Source organism: Ornithodoros turicata, chromosome 1 (assembly GCF_037126465.1).
Source record: "Ornithodoros turicata isolate Travis chromosome 1, ASM3712646v1, whole genome shotgun sequence".
Taxonomy (NCBI): Eukaryota; Metazoa; Arthropoda; class Arachnida; order Ixodida; family Argasidae; genus Ornithodoros; species Ornithodoros turicata.
The window spans coordinates 215,892,212-215,909,364 of NC_088201.1; the positions used below are offsets into that span (position 1 = coordinate 215,892,212).

The 17,153-nt window shown below is 43.7% G+C and overlaps 1 long non-coding RNA gene across 2 annotated transcripts; it reads right to left on the minus strand.

Annotated features, from left to right (window-relative positions):
- Positions 1–349: 349 nt before the first annotated feature.
- On the minus strand, positions 350–1,458 carry LOC135376510 (uncharacterized). Of its 2 annotated transcripts, XR_010417722.1 has the most exons (6): positions 1,333–1,458; positions 1,224–1,248; positions 1,116–1,158; positions 999–1,047; positions 914–940; positions 350–819 (listed from the first exon to the last, which is right to left on the minus strand). It is a non-coding gene; the product is annotated as an uncharacterized LOC135376510 (long non-coding RNA). The 2 variants fall into 2 exon arrangements; XR_010417721.1 differs by having other exon boundaries at positions 350–940.
- Between the last annotated feature and the right edge of the window lie 15,695 nt (positions 1,459–17,153).

Sequence of the window (17,153 nt, forward strand, 5' to 3'; positions counted from 1 at the left end):
CACTGTTGCTTCCCTTATGAAAATGGGTGTTTAGTTTCTGTTTACTTTCTACAGACCAAGGTCAACATGGAAAACAAACATTCTTCAGAGTTTGTGTTGCTTTCATGTTTACATCATATGTTTACTTCTTGTTGACTTATGGCCCTCAACTTTCTGTAGACATTTGGCTACAGAATAGCTGTGGAATTTTTTGTTTTCTTTCTGTGTACTGTCAACATAATTCTGGTAACACCATCCCGCGTATGATGTGAAGACTTTTTGTAGACTTCCTGTGACTCCACTCTCTTAGAAATGAACTTCACCGCATAGCACACTCCAGGCCAATCATCATCTCGAATATGGTTATCTGCCTGAAAACGGGAGGTGTACGCCATTTTTGTGACAATTATGAACAGCGTAAGTATCACAAAAAAGCCGTGCGCCTACCGTTTTGAACAAATCAGGTCACATAGCGATATCATTCGAGTTGATGGTCGGCTAGGAGCATGCTATGCGGTGAAGTTCATTTTTAAGAGTGCATATGTTCACTTACTCGCAACACGCATAAAATACACGAAATGAAGTACTGCAAAATTATATATGTATCTACTTTATTCCGAAAATGCATACCTTGAAAGTGGTATCCAGTGTCGACACAATCATACAAAACATCCCGCGCACACAGTAGTTACGTATTTCACACGTACACATCCTTCGTGCCACATAGTGTCGCGTCGCACAATTGACAGTCAGTGATCTGCTGTTCTTCTGGCGACCCACGGTGAAACAGCTAGAATTTCGGCGCCAGCGACGTCTCTGAAGCGCTGGAGAGATATGTGTCTGAAATAGGGCGTGCAATCGCAAATTAGTAACGTTCAAACACAAGTGAGTAAAACTGAGTAATACGGTCATAGCAACAACAAAGTTGGTTCACCCAGCTTAGTGTTCAACAAAGTAGAGCCTGCAAGAAGGAAAATGAAATTAGCAGAATCAACACCAGCCACGAAGTGTACACTTACCGGACGGGACGCAACACTGCAGCCGCTGCTCCGAACAAACAACAAAAACCTACAGCACAACAGTCATGGTGTGAATACATGCGAAGCTTAATCACACCCTCCGATCACACAGCTTACCCATTACGACGCAAAATCATATCCTCCTTCCTTCTTTCATGGCCTGCAACAACGAGAATGAAATTAGCAGAAGCAACACCGGCCACGAACTGATACTTGTACACCTACCTGACGGGACGCAACACTGCAGCCGCTGCTCCCAACAAACAACAAAAGCCAACAGTCATGGTGTGAATACAAGTGAAGCTTAATCACACACTTCGATCACACAGCTTACCCCATACGACGCAAAATCACGGCCTCCTTTGTTCACAAATGGACGAGCGAGCGCGGAGACCGTTCAAACGTCTTGCAACGGTTGCAACGACATTCCGATGATGCTAATGGCGATGACTCCTTCGTGACGAGGAGAGGGGCGAGGGTGAAGCCTGAAGCACGGCGGCGCAGAGTCAAAATGTGGAGCAAACTTGTCGCATGCGCATGATCCTCATGTGGTCGTATAAGTTGGAAATATATTGCATAATAAACTGAAATATAAATAATACGAGGAAGCGCCTTCCCAAAGCCAACGAAAATGTATTTAGAGCTTTAGTGTGCAGCTAAAATGTGGGAAAGTGTCATTTAAGCAACATTTGATCATAAGTTCAGATTCAAATACCGCTTTGTTTAGTGGAAAGACGGTAACACTGATCTGTCTACCTCCCGGGAGTTTTTTTTTTTTTTTTGAACTCACCCTGAAATTGCTAATATTACCCATACAGCCTGTCTCCCAATGAATAGATTCACAAATATGCCTCTATACATATATACCGCCACCCCCCACCCCGTTAGGAAATGCTCGGTACCCCCAGAGGTCGACCTCTGGGACATTACTGGCCGATAATGCGGTAATTAATAATACAAAATACATCTATAAAATAAAACGGTCGAAATAAATACTCATTACACAGGTGCACAGAAAGTTCACAAAGCGTCAACAACGACACCTATGTACATTGTCCACACAAAGTACACATAAGGTATTTCAAAAGACTGTCAACATGATGTCAACAGCAATTCCTGTTGACTTGATCAACAAGGAGTCGAAGTCAACACACTGTCAAGACAGGAAACAAGAAGTCCACAAGAAGTCTGCAGAAAGACAAAATGCATTTTCATAAGGGTTGTCTATCGTCTTTTCAAAGGAATAACAAGCAGTCTTCTGGCTTACTTTTCCAGGCTCTCCCTTGTTACCAATTGAAATCACATAGTATCCGTTCGCGCCAGTCTGCTTTTAATTCACACGAAGCACATAACTTAATTTCAGAACATGCACCACCTTCAATTGAAGGTGAAAATAGCACCACCATACAGCAAGACCAGGAATGGTTACTAACATCAGCGCCCGAGGAAATGGACCACTACAAGGAAACAATGGTGGTTACAGCAAAGGCAAGGGCAAGAACATATCAAGCCCCTGACCGTCCAGGAGACGCTAAACATCTATCCATTCCTCAAGAATCAGACAGCGGTTAGTATGCCTTGCCACGGGATGCTCAATGAGCTCTTTCCTCAGTTACCTCAGTTTCCTCAGTGTCTTCTCTGATTCCAGGTCTATTGGAGTTCGAAATAAAGAAAGGAGAATGGTTATGCCAATCCAGAGTGGATTGACGACCGTAACAGCCTTCATTAATGAACATGGAAGTGAAGAAGATATCACCAATGTACAGTATACATGTAAGCGTAATTCGTCTTGCATAAGTACTACTGTGAGCATTCAGAGAACACGGTGGTAAACGGCCTCGCACACGACTTGTGGCGGCGCCCAGTGCACGATCTGAACAACAAATCGGTCGACAGCGGCGATGTCGTGTTTGAATGTTACTTTTATGTATTTCCGACCTTCTGCATGGCGGGCACGAAGTCATTTACCCTCCGCTCGGTGTTTACGCTCATAATGCTCACGGTAGGACATCCACAAAAAGTCAGTCAGAAACGCACAAACACACACGGACGAAGGCACGCAGACGAACAACACTAAGAGCAGTGCGCTGGTGTTGTCTTCTGGGCTTCATCCGTGTGTTTGTGCGCTTGTGATTATGAGTTACCTATACCAACTAGCCCACCGTCTTTCATGGCTGTATTCTAGCTTGCACAGCGCATATACTGATGTACGTCTGAGTTTTGACATCGTAGCTACTGACAACATAGTTTTTGAAACATTCAACACTACCCAGTACCAGCTGCGTGTGTTATTTGCTATTTGCTGTTAGTTTGTGCGCTATTTGCTGCTATATTTGCCTTTTGTTTTCTGTGTCAAACAAATTGATCTTACCCCACGGATTCATGTCACGGCAGCGAACACAAGCATATTCGTGTGTTGGGATACTTGAACTGTTCTTTTTCTTACCGCATAGTATGGTATACACACTTACAATATTTATGCTCAAGTCGTAAATGTAAAACCAATTGCCGGCTCGCTTTATGACTTTCAGATGACACAGTTGCTGCCATATCACAAGTGGTAAAGCGCTGTGGAGATAGCATGGATGCACTATTCACTAAGGTGTGCGCTATTTATTTCAAACTTCATACCATTACCATATCTTTCTTTTTTCATATACTGTGTAATACAATAATTTCAGAGCGACGTCCTACCGCTTCACCCAGTCGTCCTGGTGAAAGACCGCAGCTACGAGCTCTATGTTTACAGGCAGCTGGTTTGCGCATGTGACGGAGCAGTACAAGCCGTTTCTGCGCTTTTTGCTGCCTTTTATTATTATTAACACAGAAAGCACTTAACACATTAACATTTATTGAGATAGCGCTTGTTGGGCTCTCCGAAACAAAACCAAGGGTAAAATGTTTGCAATTCATACATTTTTAAACCATTATATCACAACAAAATAAAGATTCTTGCCAAGTCGCTAATTACGTATTGTAGTTTGTGCTTGCCATCGATAAATGATACATGGTTCGGGCTTGCGTATAAAACAGTATAAAATAAGGTACTGCACAAGCATATATCAACGCTGATGCACGTAACAACAAGTGGTTGTCAACGGAACGCCCCATGTTATGTACAGCATGTTACGCACCATTTTGTACGCCCCAAGGGGAATAATGCACACACTCTATGAGGTATAATTTATGCACGTCTAAGGTGTGCATATATAATTCGCAAATGGATCGTTTATATGCCCTCGGATATTCATATATCCCTTTGCAAAGGTATCGTTTATGCACCCGTAAGGTGTATACCTTCACAGAGGTATAGTTTATATACCCCTATATATTTATATATACCTTTGTTGAGGTATAATTTATATATCCCCAGAGGTATACTTCCATGAAGGTATAGACAGTATATGCCTTAGGCCGGGGTATAAATTCATGCCATGAAAGGTACGAGTTACTGCACGCCCGATTTATACCATTGAAAACAGGTAAAGAAAATGACTTATGGCATAGATTACTTAGGGAATCTTCGGAGACAGCTACAGGTGGCAATTGAATCAGCAATCCATCCTTTCTGCACATTCCTTCTCTCCGGAGACTAAGCCTTGGGTACCATTAAAATTTTGTTCAGTGTCTGAGAACTCGTCTGTTATTTGCGCCTCGTTGTCTGCTCAGGTCGTCTGTATGAACCAGCTTGTCTGCGCACTTTCATTATCACCGCGGGACGTGCCGGTTCGATTGACCTCAGCTCACTTGCTGTCTTGCTAGCACTACCAAACAGTCAAGGTGATAATCAGCCATCATCAACTCTGATTGATATCGAAGCTTTATTGCAAGGCAACTGCCTAATGTATACCAAGTACTACGCTACGAATCAACAGCTAAGCTTGAAACATTGCTCACAGGGTGGACTTCCTTCGTAGTTTCTTACGTTGAGCGGCAGATGTGAAATACCAAAATGCGCGGCAGTGCATACACGCGTACATTCTCATTGTCCTCTGCCGTTTGTCCTTGTCTTGTCGCCTGTCCTCCTGACTCAGCAACAAAATCACAACAAAGGATGTGGTAAATCGGAAATATCTCGTTCCAGATCTGCGTACATTTTATTAAAACTATTTATTACAAAGCGAGCGTCTCTGTGAAGCTATAGGGCGCTCAGACAAACACACTTCTGATATTGTGGACTAGAATTAGTGGTGTGCTGAGCGAAGGATGGTACTTTCGCTACTAGATGGTTCTACATGCGTCTCGATCGCGCGCGACTGAATCGCCTCTGACGGATTTCCGCGGAACTAATCGTCACGTGACAGCTTCTGAGCCATTAGCTCAAGAGTATGTATTCTTTCTCGCATGCGCTGGGTTTCACCTTGACCAGGGCAGAGAGCCCTGCCAATGCCACACATACATGCAGTTTCTGAAATATGTTTTCTGTGCATTATCTGTATGCTATCTCAACCAGCACGTTAATGTCGGTACGCGCGAGCTTCAATGACAAGAATAAGGCTTACGAAGCCAACTTGGATCTTATTTCAGTCTGCGCGGGGAAGCTGGCAGTTCATCATCCGTATATCACGCATTTAAGGAAGATGGATTATCTGAGTGTGGCATCCACATCTTTTTGATAATCAGCATGACAACATCAATGTTACACAAACAATCTTTAGCAAAGTTTAACACCGCATAACTTCATTCAACAACGATCATCATATTTACAACAGAGACAATTGATACATTATCCCATCCCAAACAAACGGCTCAACCGCTGACTACTTATGTCTATGAAGGTTAAGCATGACCACCTAAAATATGTCGATAGTTGACAGAAATAGCTCATAGTGGCGTACGCCGTCAACTCTTTTCACGACGAAAGATAAACATTGTTTTCTGCTAGCAGTGACGGTGCCATGGAGAGACTGCCATCCCCCTCACCGAGGAGAGCAATATATCGGGTGTTTCAGTTAAATTCGCCAACCGGTGCACCAATCGAAGGACTTTGTTTCTTTATATTTGTATTCATATATAATTACATATAGTTATCTTTTATAAGAGTGTTCATTTGTTAAGTATCTGTCCGACACCTCCTACAAGCTGCGCTGAACGAGTGGGAGGCGGTCATTATTTAAATAAAAATTCAAATGAGTTTCATCCAAAAACATTCATGGCGCCGTGGGTACTACCCCTTTGGCACCTTCAGCGGACATCTTTTAGAGAAAAATATCCAGCCGAAGCAGATCATTGCAGTAATTATTTAAAAGAAAAAGAAAAATATGTTTTTATCTTCATGCACAACATTCAAAGTTCCGTCCTTCATGGTTCCGTATCAACCGTAATGTGAAACGGTTACCGGTATGTTTCTAACGGTTCAGTTCTAGTTCAGCTCCAAAACTGCGTCGACGGTTGCGGTTTGGTTCAGTTCCGGCTCGGCCGAAAATAACGGTTAACAACAATGTTCGTTTCGGATTGGGTTGGACTCTCTGACAAATAGTCTCAATAAATAAGTACACGGTTCATAACCTATGCATGGACGTAGGAAAGTGGGACACTAACGATGGGACACACCTCCACGATGAAGCAAAAAGCTCAGGGGAAGAAAAAAAAAAGTGCAATAAACAACTCAATAAGTTTGTGAAGGGTGCCTGTTAGCTGGGCGCAAAACTATTCCACTAGTAAAACCGCGATCTAGCACGTTGAGTCTACTGACATGGTCCCTTGATAGAACTAGGGAGTAGCCAATAGGTGCACGAGGCACGTAACCTCTTCGCTTTCTCCTGCTACGTATACATAAACAGGCGATCTATAGTGTGAATGTTTGATGGATTGCTGTTTGCGAACTCACTGATAAAAATGAGCGGCAACCGTGCCTGCGAGATGACATGCGTTGAGCCATTCCATTTTATTTCCCTGGTAGTGCACATGGACTGGGTGGCGTCACAGCCCGGGTGTCACCCGGCTTGAGTACAAATACTTGCTGGCGAATGAAATAGCTGACTATCCGGACAAGCAAGCTGCTTTCAAAAAAACTTCTACACCGAAAATAGCCACACACTTGAATACTGAGGCGGTCGTAGTTCGACAGAAAACCGCTTTGTGTGCAGCAATCGCGTGCTGTCAAAGATCACGTGCCCGGCTTCAATCGAGGGGTACACGCCTGCAATGCTTTGCATAGGCCACAAACACTAGTCCACCTTACTGCTGAAGTTATCCGAGGAGAACGAAGGTTTCCAAGTGGACGATAATGCTGGTGGGTGACGTCATAGTATCCTGATCCGGACAAACCACCCTAGTACAGAACTTTTTTTTTTTTGCTCTTCGCATTTCGGTTTGGGTGTGCTATTATCATTCACGAATTAACTACCAGCGCAAAAAGAATTACTTTTCTTATATTCGGCATCGAGGAGGTGCTCCGTGTTCGGTGTGATGCTCACTTTTTCGAATCCTTGCGGAGTCTCCCTTTAACCTAACCCAACCGAACAAGGTGTACAAGTGACAAGTGTTATTGCGTGGTGGTATCGTGGAACTATTTGGCATTCCATTACTGTATTTATAACGCGTAATGTGTCATGGTTATCTCTGTCCTGTCGTTCGCCATGACACACGCAAACCAAATTTAAAAACATTGGATAACCCACACTTACAAAGTAGTTTGACGGCACTCACAGCGCGTAATGTAGGATCACCATCTAAGAATCAGCCTTGTTTCGAGTTGCATCCCACTTTACGCAACCTCACCTTATAGCTCAACAATTATCACACACGAGTGGAACACCAATGCGTTATAGAGTCACATAGTCCACAATTCTGACCACTTCTGAAACAGTGTCTCAATGCAGTGAATACTAAACACAAGTCAGCGGCAGTAGTCACTTAGTCAAAGTAATGTGCACTACACGACCAGGTAACTTGATCAGATGAACGCCACATCATGGATATTTATCACAGGCAGCAGTTTCGTCGTAATGGCTGTCTGCTATGTTCCAGTTACGACGGGCCAGCGCTTTTATCTCCCTGTATTTCTTTCGGCATTGCTTGTAGAAGCACAGCTGTAGAAAGAAAAGGAGAAACGATTATTGTTTAGCACGGAAAGCAGAGCGATTTTGTCCTTTATGACATTCCGGTGACTTGTGACAATTCGTGCGTAATCCAGACGGGGAGGTACGTTAATGATGAGGTTGTGGAACCTGGTACTTCTCTGAAATCAGGGACAGGAAACAATTTGGTGCTGCACTGAGGAGCATCTGGCTACTGGCCTATGTTAGGGAGCACTCGGGTTTTCGCCACACAGAGAGATCAGTGCACTAGAGCGATATTCGAAGCTCTCACGATGCGTGACAGAAAGGAAAGCTGTGCCTGTGCACTGTGCATTGAGCTTCAACTACGGGAGATTGCCTATCTAAAGGCGTCTCCTGTGTAGCCAATGTGCCCTGTATTCCCTTTCCTGCGGTGCACAGAATAAACTTCAGCTGTTACTCAGCGCCTATGTTCTGTGGTTCGTTCTTTGTCTCGATGGTTGCTGCGCTGTGTTGTTGTGTTCATTGAACAGATCGCACCATGGACGTACACATAGACGAACACCTGTGTCTGAATCCAAATCACGGTCCAATAACATTAATCGAATGAGAGTTATCATCCGTGATCGAAGCCATAAAATGACGTAAATGCGTTCCATATATTGCTAATCAGCCTTAGACAGTGTTCCGCAGCGACGAGAAAAAAGTTCCAAGGGGTTACAGCTTCGGAGACAAGCTCGCGAAAATCCTATTCTGCTCCGAAAAGGAGGTGAACACAACAGTGACTACTGAACGATACAAAATAGATGCCGCAGGGAATCGGAACCGACTGAATATGGAACCATCTTGCCCCGTCAGGCACTCCAGTGCCTTGTCAGGCACAAAATGATGATATCTCCATTTGGCCAGGACAGATATCGATGAATAAAGGTGTAAACAGCAGGCGTGCTACCAAAGCCGACTTTTATTCAAGTTAGACGTTATAGAATATAGCATTAATACTTTAGGTTCGTAAAGGGTCGAATTAGAGCTCGTAGATATTGATGCGTCGATTCTGGCCTATGAACTCTCGTGGCCTCTCCCATCGCTTTTATGAACGCGACGGTGAAAGTGATGAAATGTCAGAGGCAGTGATGACGACGATGATGATGCTCACACAATATTATTTTCAGTAACAATCACTGCACATAACGGCGAAGGTGGCTTTCTTGAAGGCCAACTAAATCATACGGATAGAGGTTAGAAGGAAAGGCGGGGAGGAAGACCAAAAGAGAACAAAGGAGCTGAACGGAGCTCTAATTTCTCTGTGGGTGGCCGCAGGAAGACATACCGAATCAGTCGAGGGAACGTAGCGTATTTTTAGCTGGTGAATGGGGAGGTCCCCGAAATCCACCATTAAGAATAAACGTTTAAGAATAAACTATTCAAGGATAATCCACTTAAAAAATACACGGCTAAAAATATATCTCCTAAACTAAACCGCTTACTATCCCCGCTTAAGTATCACCGTCGAATAATCCACCATTAAAAATAAACTGTTTCAAAATCCCAATCTGCACAATCACAATCACGGAGGCGGACTGATTGCAATTTGCGCCGGGTTAGATCATGTTATGTTAGGTTAGTTTCGTTTAGTTCGGTTTCGGTTAGTTAGGGATAGTTTAGGCTAGTTCGGTGCTGTGAGGTTAGTTTAAGCCCCTTGCTTGCAGTTCACCTTGATTTGGGCCATACCACAGGACTCTAGCAACTGTAGGGTGGATTCGGGGGGATTCTGAAACTATTTATTGTTAACGATATATTCTTAACCGTGGATTCCTTAGCGTTTTTATTTAAACGGGGATATTTCGGCGATTATTTTGGTGCGTTGATTTTTAAGCGTATATTCTGGGAGATATATTTTTAACAGTGCGTACTTACACGTTTATTTTTGAAAGATTATTTTTAATGGTTTCAAACGGGATACACCCGTATTTTTAGCTGGTGAATGCAGGCGCAATTTCGAAACCAATCGGCAACTCTCGCTCCGGAGCTTCCGTTGGATATGGATCGTGTCACAGTGCTCAGTCGAGGCTCGTAGCCAAGGCTAGTCGGGGCAGTGGCGGTGGTGTGGCGGTGGTGGGACAGTCTGGGATGTGACATCCACCCGTCGAGATTCAAACTTGTTCTGGCGCGTTCTGGCGGTAGTGGATGGTTCTACGGATCATTATTTTTCTATTCAGCCTCAGCTTCTCAGAATTTCTCTTAAATATATTGAGCGACCAGGCTCTAGTGAAAAACTGTTGTTAAATGTATTGCGCGTGTTCTCAGCAGGCAACCATGGTCCCACGAAGGTCCTCAGGAAGCACATAATATTGACCCACAAAGGCGAAGAGTTACCAGGATTTTCCCCATATTGGCTGAAACTTGACACAAGGGCTCCATATTGTCATGATAGGCAAGCGTGAGTGTTGGGCAAGACACGCAAACAAGCACTAATACGAGGGCTCAAAACCAGCAAAAACGAACTTCATGAACACGTATATGGTGCGTGGTGGTGGTGGAGGGAGGGGGAATAGGGAATTGAGGACAAAGTGAGTTGAAGGAAGGTCAGAGGAGCCGCTTGAAGGCCGGGTCGATACATACAGACGGCACACTAATACAATTGCCCACGCCCTGTATGGCCAACGCTTCTCTCAAAGGACGTTTTCGCTTGTCTGGTTCCCACGCCAGCACCGCCGTCTGGGACCATAGGGGTTGACATTTATTACAGAGTCTTCGGTGGTCCGACAAATTTGAATCTGGGCTGTTTTTATGGTGGCCCAACCTTTGGTTATGGCGTTGAGACGTTTGACCTATGTATACAAAGCCACAAGCTAACGGAATTCTATACACAACATTTTTGCACATGGAACAAACTTGATGGTTCTGTGTTTAATATTACATCCAAACTCTGGTTTGGAAAAAGGCCTTAAACGATCTAACCTGAAGTTGTTCCTAAAGAGGAGACGGACCCCTATCTCCTTCGACATAACCTTCAAATTGTGTGATATCTTGTGGTAGTACGGAACTACTGCAATTTTTTTGTTTTTTCTCTTTTGCTTCCATTAAACCTTTCGGGCGAACTTGAAACTGTGCAAGTAAATTGTGCTGGATAAGCTTAATCTCATATCCTGCTCTTTGTAACTTGGCGGTCTGTAGCTTGACAGCACTGAACACGAAATGCGAGTAAGACATGGTCAGGGCACCGATTATCAAGGAATTTATTAAACCATTTTTCACCAACTTAGAATGGCATCTCCTTCTTGGCAGAATGGTTTTTTTACTTGAAGCACCATATTGCCAGCATAACCAACCCTTGAAGTGTAAGGTCAAATCTAAAAACTTCAATTTCCCGTCGGTAGAATGCTCACACGTTTGGCATAACCAAAAATTTTCCCATTGGCAACGTTGTCGAGAAAAAGAATTCGCTTCTCTTTGGTCAGTCCTCCGTCGCTCGGTTCCCAAACCTGCTGCAAAACGCCGTGAAGAGCCCGTCCATTCATCAACTCTCCAAAACGCCAAAGTTATTCCTTAAGAGGGCATACCAGCTCTCCGTCCCAATGTAGTTCCTATGCAACATATCTTATGCCTTTTCTCGGTAACCACCGCGCAGATTTTGACGCGATTGATAAAGAAGAAGACGGGATGAACAGAATAATGTTATTAGATTTCTCATACATGTCGTATGTATTTTACGGCGACGTCATGAACATGAAAAAAATACACAATTTTTCTCCTGCCTCTTTGAACAGGTTTTTATTAAACCTCTATAGCCATTTCGAAAAAAAAACTTAAATACTTAATACTTAAATACTAAAATACTTTCTCCCGAAGTGTTTCACGAATTGATAGATCGTTTTTATAAAAAAGCATGAAATGTGACTATGCAAAATCACCCACTAAAAGCCCAGTGAACGGCGTCATTCTGTGTTGCCATCTGGTGACGCGCACAGCAAAACCGCGCGGACCGTATCCTTCCGCCAACCAAGCGTGCGCGTGCGCACCGGACCGTACTGCTGGCTCCTCTCTCCTCTTTACTTTCCTGGACCGCTAACTTAGGGCATGACCTTGGAGACCAGAACAAAAGCTTACTTAGCTGCTCGTAAAGGGATTATCGTCTGAGCCAGCATTGTCGCCAATAACCAGAGACCAACAACCGTCTTCTTTTTTCGGTGCGCGTGTAGAGAATTGTGATGAGATTATCAGCTTGACATCGAACGTCAATTTGCTCGATTCTGCCGATTCGGGTTTGCGCATACTCAGTCAACTGTCTCATAAGGCTAACGAGAATCTGCCGACTTCAGAAATATTCCAGTAACGTTCAACATGACTGCCCAGTAATGTTCATAATGTTGAAACAGCGATCAAGCGGATTACACAGATAAATGTTCCTCAGGATAACTGCATTTAGAAGTGCAGCTTCCTTTCTTCTTCACTTTCTTTTATTGATCGATTAATTTTGATTTTTATCTTTTTTTCTTTTTTTCGTCAACGCTCCACGTGAACGAATAAGAAAAATCGATCAAGCGACCGCTGCATAATTATTTCCGCCCACGCAATGGGCAACCGTCTTTTCCGGAACCCACGTTCGCGTTCGAAACAAGGAAAACAAACGTGTCCAGACCCATGGTCATGTGCAGTGAAGAGAACGATCCGGGCGCGTGAGCAACGTTGGTTGAGCGCTGTTCGGGTGAACACGCTATGTTCAGGTACATTTTCTGTATTAAACTCCAAGTTGTGATAAACGACAATGCTCGATTGCTTCGTACGATGATATGCCGTGTTTAAAAGTCCGACATCACTATTTACCACACAAACTCAACAAATTTCGATGAAAAAATGGCTAGGAAGCAAACAAGCTGGTGAAGATGATGCATGATGTAAAACCCGGAGACAAGGGAACGCGGAGGGACAGACACAAACAGCTGTTTTTGAGACTTTTTGTGTTTGTGTCTGTCCCTTCGTGTTCCCTAGTTTCTCGTGGTTTTACATCATGCATCAAATTTCGATGTCTGTCCAAGTCATTTTGGCGAACGAGAGCCACATTATTGGCTGCTTAGACTTTGCGGGGCGTACGCGACGGAACAGCACGTTAGGTAGTTGATTATTAGATTAGTAAAAGTTCGGTGTTTGCATTTTCATGTTCATGCTTTGCATGTGGGGACTTCGACACGGCCAATTTTTCGATGCCGGTTCCCAGAATTTTCCATCTTTCGACACTTCTTGCTGGTTGCGCGTTGGACGACCCAAAACCTGTACCCGTCGTTCTTTGCAGCGCAAACAAAGGAAAGCCTTCTCAGGAAGATAAGGAAAAGCTCCGGGTCACTGGGGATTCTCCACTGAACTAGTGACAGTGACTCTACGCTGAACCAGCTGTCGAAAGGTCTGCTGTAATGCGAAGTACACCGCGAAAACCAAGGAGTGTCTAACAATATAGTACTGAAGTTCCCAGTAATAATCAACGTATTATGAGACGGAATTTGTGCTCCGAGACCTCCTCGGGTACATAAAGACGGAGGTCAAAGAGTTTCAAGAGCTTCCTTCTTTTCTCTTTCTTTCTTTTTTGAATAGCTGTTGCTAATGCTAATTGCTAATGCAATGCATTTATTTAGACTGATTGAGTGTAAGTATTGAGCCCATCAAAATACCAAAAAATCATAACGCCGAACTGTCAGAAGGCTGAAAATGGAAAGGCCAAATAGGCACGGGGTGAGCACTCCAGTGAATGACCACTGAATGGGATGGTGTTGATTATGAAAACGTTTTGTGGCTATTGTATTACAAATCAAATAACTGGAATGCATAGCATGTGGTGCTCGCAAATAGACTAGCCAGCGAAGATGAAAAACAATAATCTACAACTCGTTTACTACGAAAAGAAAGTGTGTGGTGGGTAAAGTGCGGATAATTGTGCACTCAAAGCCCCTGAAATATAGATGCAAGTAAGAATTGAAATCTAGACAGCCGATGAAGCACATCACAGCCGACCGAGTGTTGTCGTTCGCTTTGCGGATTCGTTGAAATTGGGAGACATAGGGTTCTTTTTTTTTTTTTCACGTGTTAATGAATAATTAAATATGCATTCCATTCAATGAACAACATAAAATGGATATAGTTCGCTGCATTAGTTCGCTAGCTATATCGTTCGCTGGATGCTAGTATTTCTCTACTGTCGGTCAGACACAGGTTTCACAGTTGTCCTTACATCTTTTTCTGTGCCGATGTTTATGGATTACAAAAGCTCTACACCCACTTATTCAGTTGTTTCATTGCCCTTACAAGTCCGCTTCTGCTGAAAATACGGTACATCATTATCTGTCTGTTGTTTGACCATCACCACCAACAAAAAAGAACTATACAGGGTGTCCCAGCGAAGTGTATACAGATTTAAAAAATATATATAACACTTTTTCCAAGATGAAATCAATAAACCTCTACCCGTGAAACGTCATCGTGACGTTGGTGGACACACCGAAACCAAAACAGATCGGAAGGGGAGAGCTGGATTCCACGAATGGGCAATTGTTCCCTGCCTCCTATAGAAAGAAAAGTAGGACCGAAGGTCGCGTGCTTTTCGGATACCATCGTAATCCCCTCAAGACCGTGGCTTTCGGGCGCGACCTTGTTCGCCACTAGCTTTGAACGTAGTTCAACTCTACCAAACTCGTCGCGCTGTCGGACATTATGACGTCATTTGTTTACAAACAGGTAGAGGTCTATTGCAATATAGTATATGCTGAAGGGCACTCCCTAGGAGGGCATTAGCAAAGTCCAAAGGCAATGTCTTAATTAACTTTCATTAATTATCTTGTTAATTATAAAAGCTACTAAGTTGTCCCAATAAGAACATCTGTTCCTTTCAGTCACCTGATATCGTAGCCGTTTCCAGAACAAAAATCCGTTCGATAGATCGCCCGCAAATAATTCGTGAAGGAACGCCATTTTTCTTTATTTTGTTCATTGTGTTTCTGAGAAGACGCGTCTTTCCTTGATCTCCAATGTGAGAGGGAGAAAGGGCACACTATCGCCTATCGCGTCATGGAAAAAGATTAAAAGGAAACAGAACATGCAGCCCAAGATAAGGCCAGTTTCGATAGAGTCACCCGATACATTTGTTTTTGTTTTGTTTCCGCAAGTTAAAGCTCATCCTCGACTCATGAGGCGGCACTGTGCTCCATCCCCCTCTCACGTTGGGGATGAAGGAAATACTCATATGCGAAGATGCGCAATGAACAAAATAAAGAAAAAATGGCGTTCTTTCACTATTTTTTTGCGGCCGATCTATGGAACGGATTTTTTTCTGAAAACGGCTACGATATCAGGTGACCGAAAGGAACAGATGTTCCCATTGCGACAACTTTGTAGCTTTTATAATTAACAAGCTAATTAATGAAAGTTAATTAAGACATTGCCTTTGGACTTTGCTAATGCCCTCTTAGGGAGTGCCCTTCAGCACATGCTATATTGCAATTGATTTCATCTTGGAAAAAGTGTTATATATATTTAAAAAAAATCTGTATACACTTAGCTGGGACTCCCTGTACATGAAAATACTAGTATTGCCGTCACTGGCATAGCCACGGGGAGGCTAGGGAAGGGCCCGAGCCCGCCCTACCTGCCACTGACCGACGCACGCAAGTCGTGCAAATCCGAGGAGAACATAATATATGGGGGGGGGGGGGGGCAGTTTGACGATCGCGAAAGTTCAAGCGGCACACTTGAATGGTTTCCAAAGTATGAGCTTTTCAATATCCTTCCAATCTCGTGACACCACCTCATTGGACATTATCGTATTGTGAATGTCCAAATCAATTATTTTCGTTTTTTTTTTCAACGGCATGCTGCGGTGTGCACAAGTATTGTGTGTTGTCGCACCCAGGATCAGCAGGGGGGGAGGGGGTTCGTATAGACCCCCCCCCCCCCACCTTAGAGGTCTGGCTTCGCCACTGATTCCGGTAGAGTTGGGAACTCCGAAGATCGGGAAGTGCGACGATACCCACGTTCAGCGTGAAGTCAGAGCGTCAGGATAGTGGGCATATGCTTTTCATTTCATTGGTACGAATACAGAAGGTCATTGCGCTCAGTATTCTGTAGCACTCCCCTTTATAAAAGAACGCGGCTGCCATTTTTCCAACATATCTGCCAGAAATACGTAGAAGGCAGCAAGACCTTGGAAAATCACCAATGATGAATCACCTAGTGTCATAGTCAAGATTGATTTGTTGATGGAGAATCGCTTCCTATTCTCACCGTGTTGTCAGTACTCAGCAAAATTTGCGAGAGAGGAACAGAAAGAACACATGTAATCGGCACAATGCAAGCGGCGCAGCGGGTGCATTTATGCTCCTTGTTCAATGGTTTTACTATGCGTTAGTATGAATGTTAATTTAAAAAAAATCGCGTCTCCCAATTTAAACAAATAATGTGATAGCGCTTGATCGGCTATGATCCGTTGCCTCAGCTGTTCACAACGGCGCTCCTGTAATTTCCGGGATACGGAGAAATCGTCCCCGGTGGGAACCTAGTTTAGAACAGGGTCCTAGGTTAGTTTTCAGAGGTTAGGTTCGTTTAGGCTTGTTTTTGACAGTCCACCGTCCACAGTCCATCGCATCGTCCTCATCACATAATAACTGGATATTCCGAAATCCTTAGCTGTTATTTGAAGAAAAGTAATTGATAAGGGTACAAACATGAGTAAGAAACACCATAAACAGCATAACAGCATTCGATCGAATGCCGTTTGATCGAACGCCGGTTTGTCGAAAGCCGTTTGATCGCAAGCCGGTTGATCAACGCAGTTTGTTCAAAAGATGTTTCTTCGAAGGGAGTTCGAAGCTCGCAGCGTGTCCTAAGCACCTCGTTTTCTGTAACTTTTCACTCGAACATACGGAGCAGGCAATCAGTGTCCTCTCCTTTTTTGTTTGTTTGTTTCTTGCTTTTTTTTTCAGTTAAAGAGAGGAGGCCATGGTTATTTACAGACCTTTGTCATTCACGAACAGCACAACCTTCTGGATTTTTACTTTCTCCCATCCGAAAGGAAAATAAAGTTGAATAGAACAATGCGGAAGTATCCCACGAAATTGTAACGGGACCCATTACTTCAATCCCCGCTTCACCTGCAGCAATGCGGTAGAGT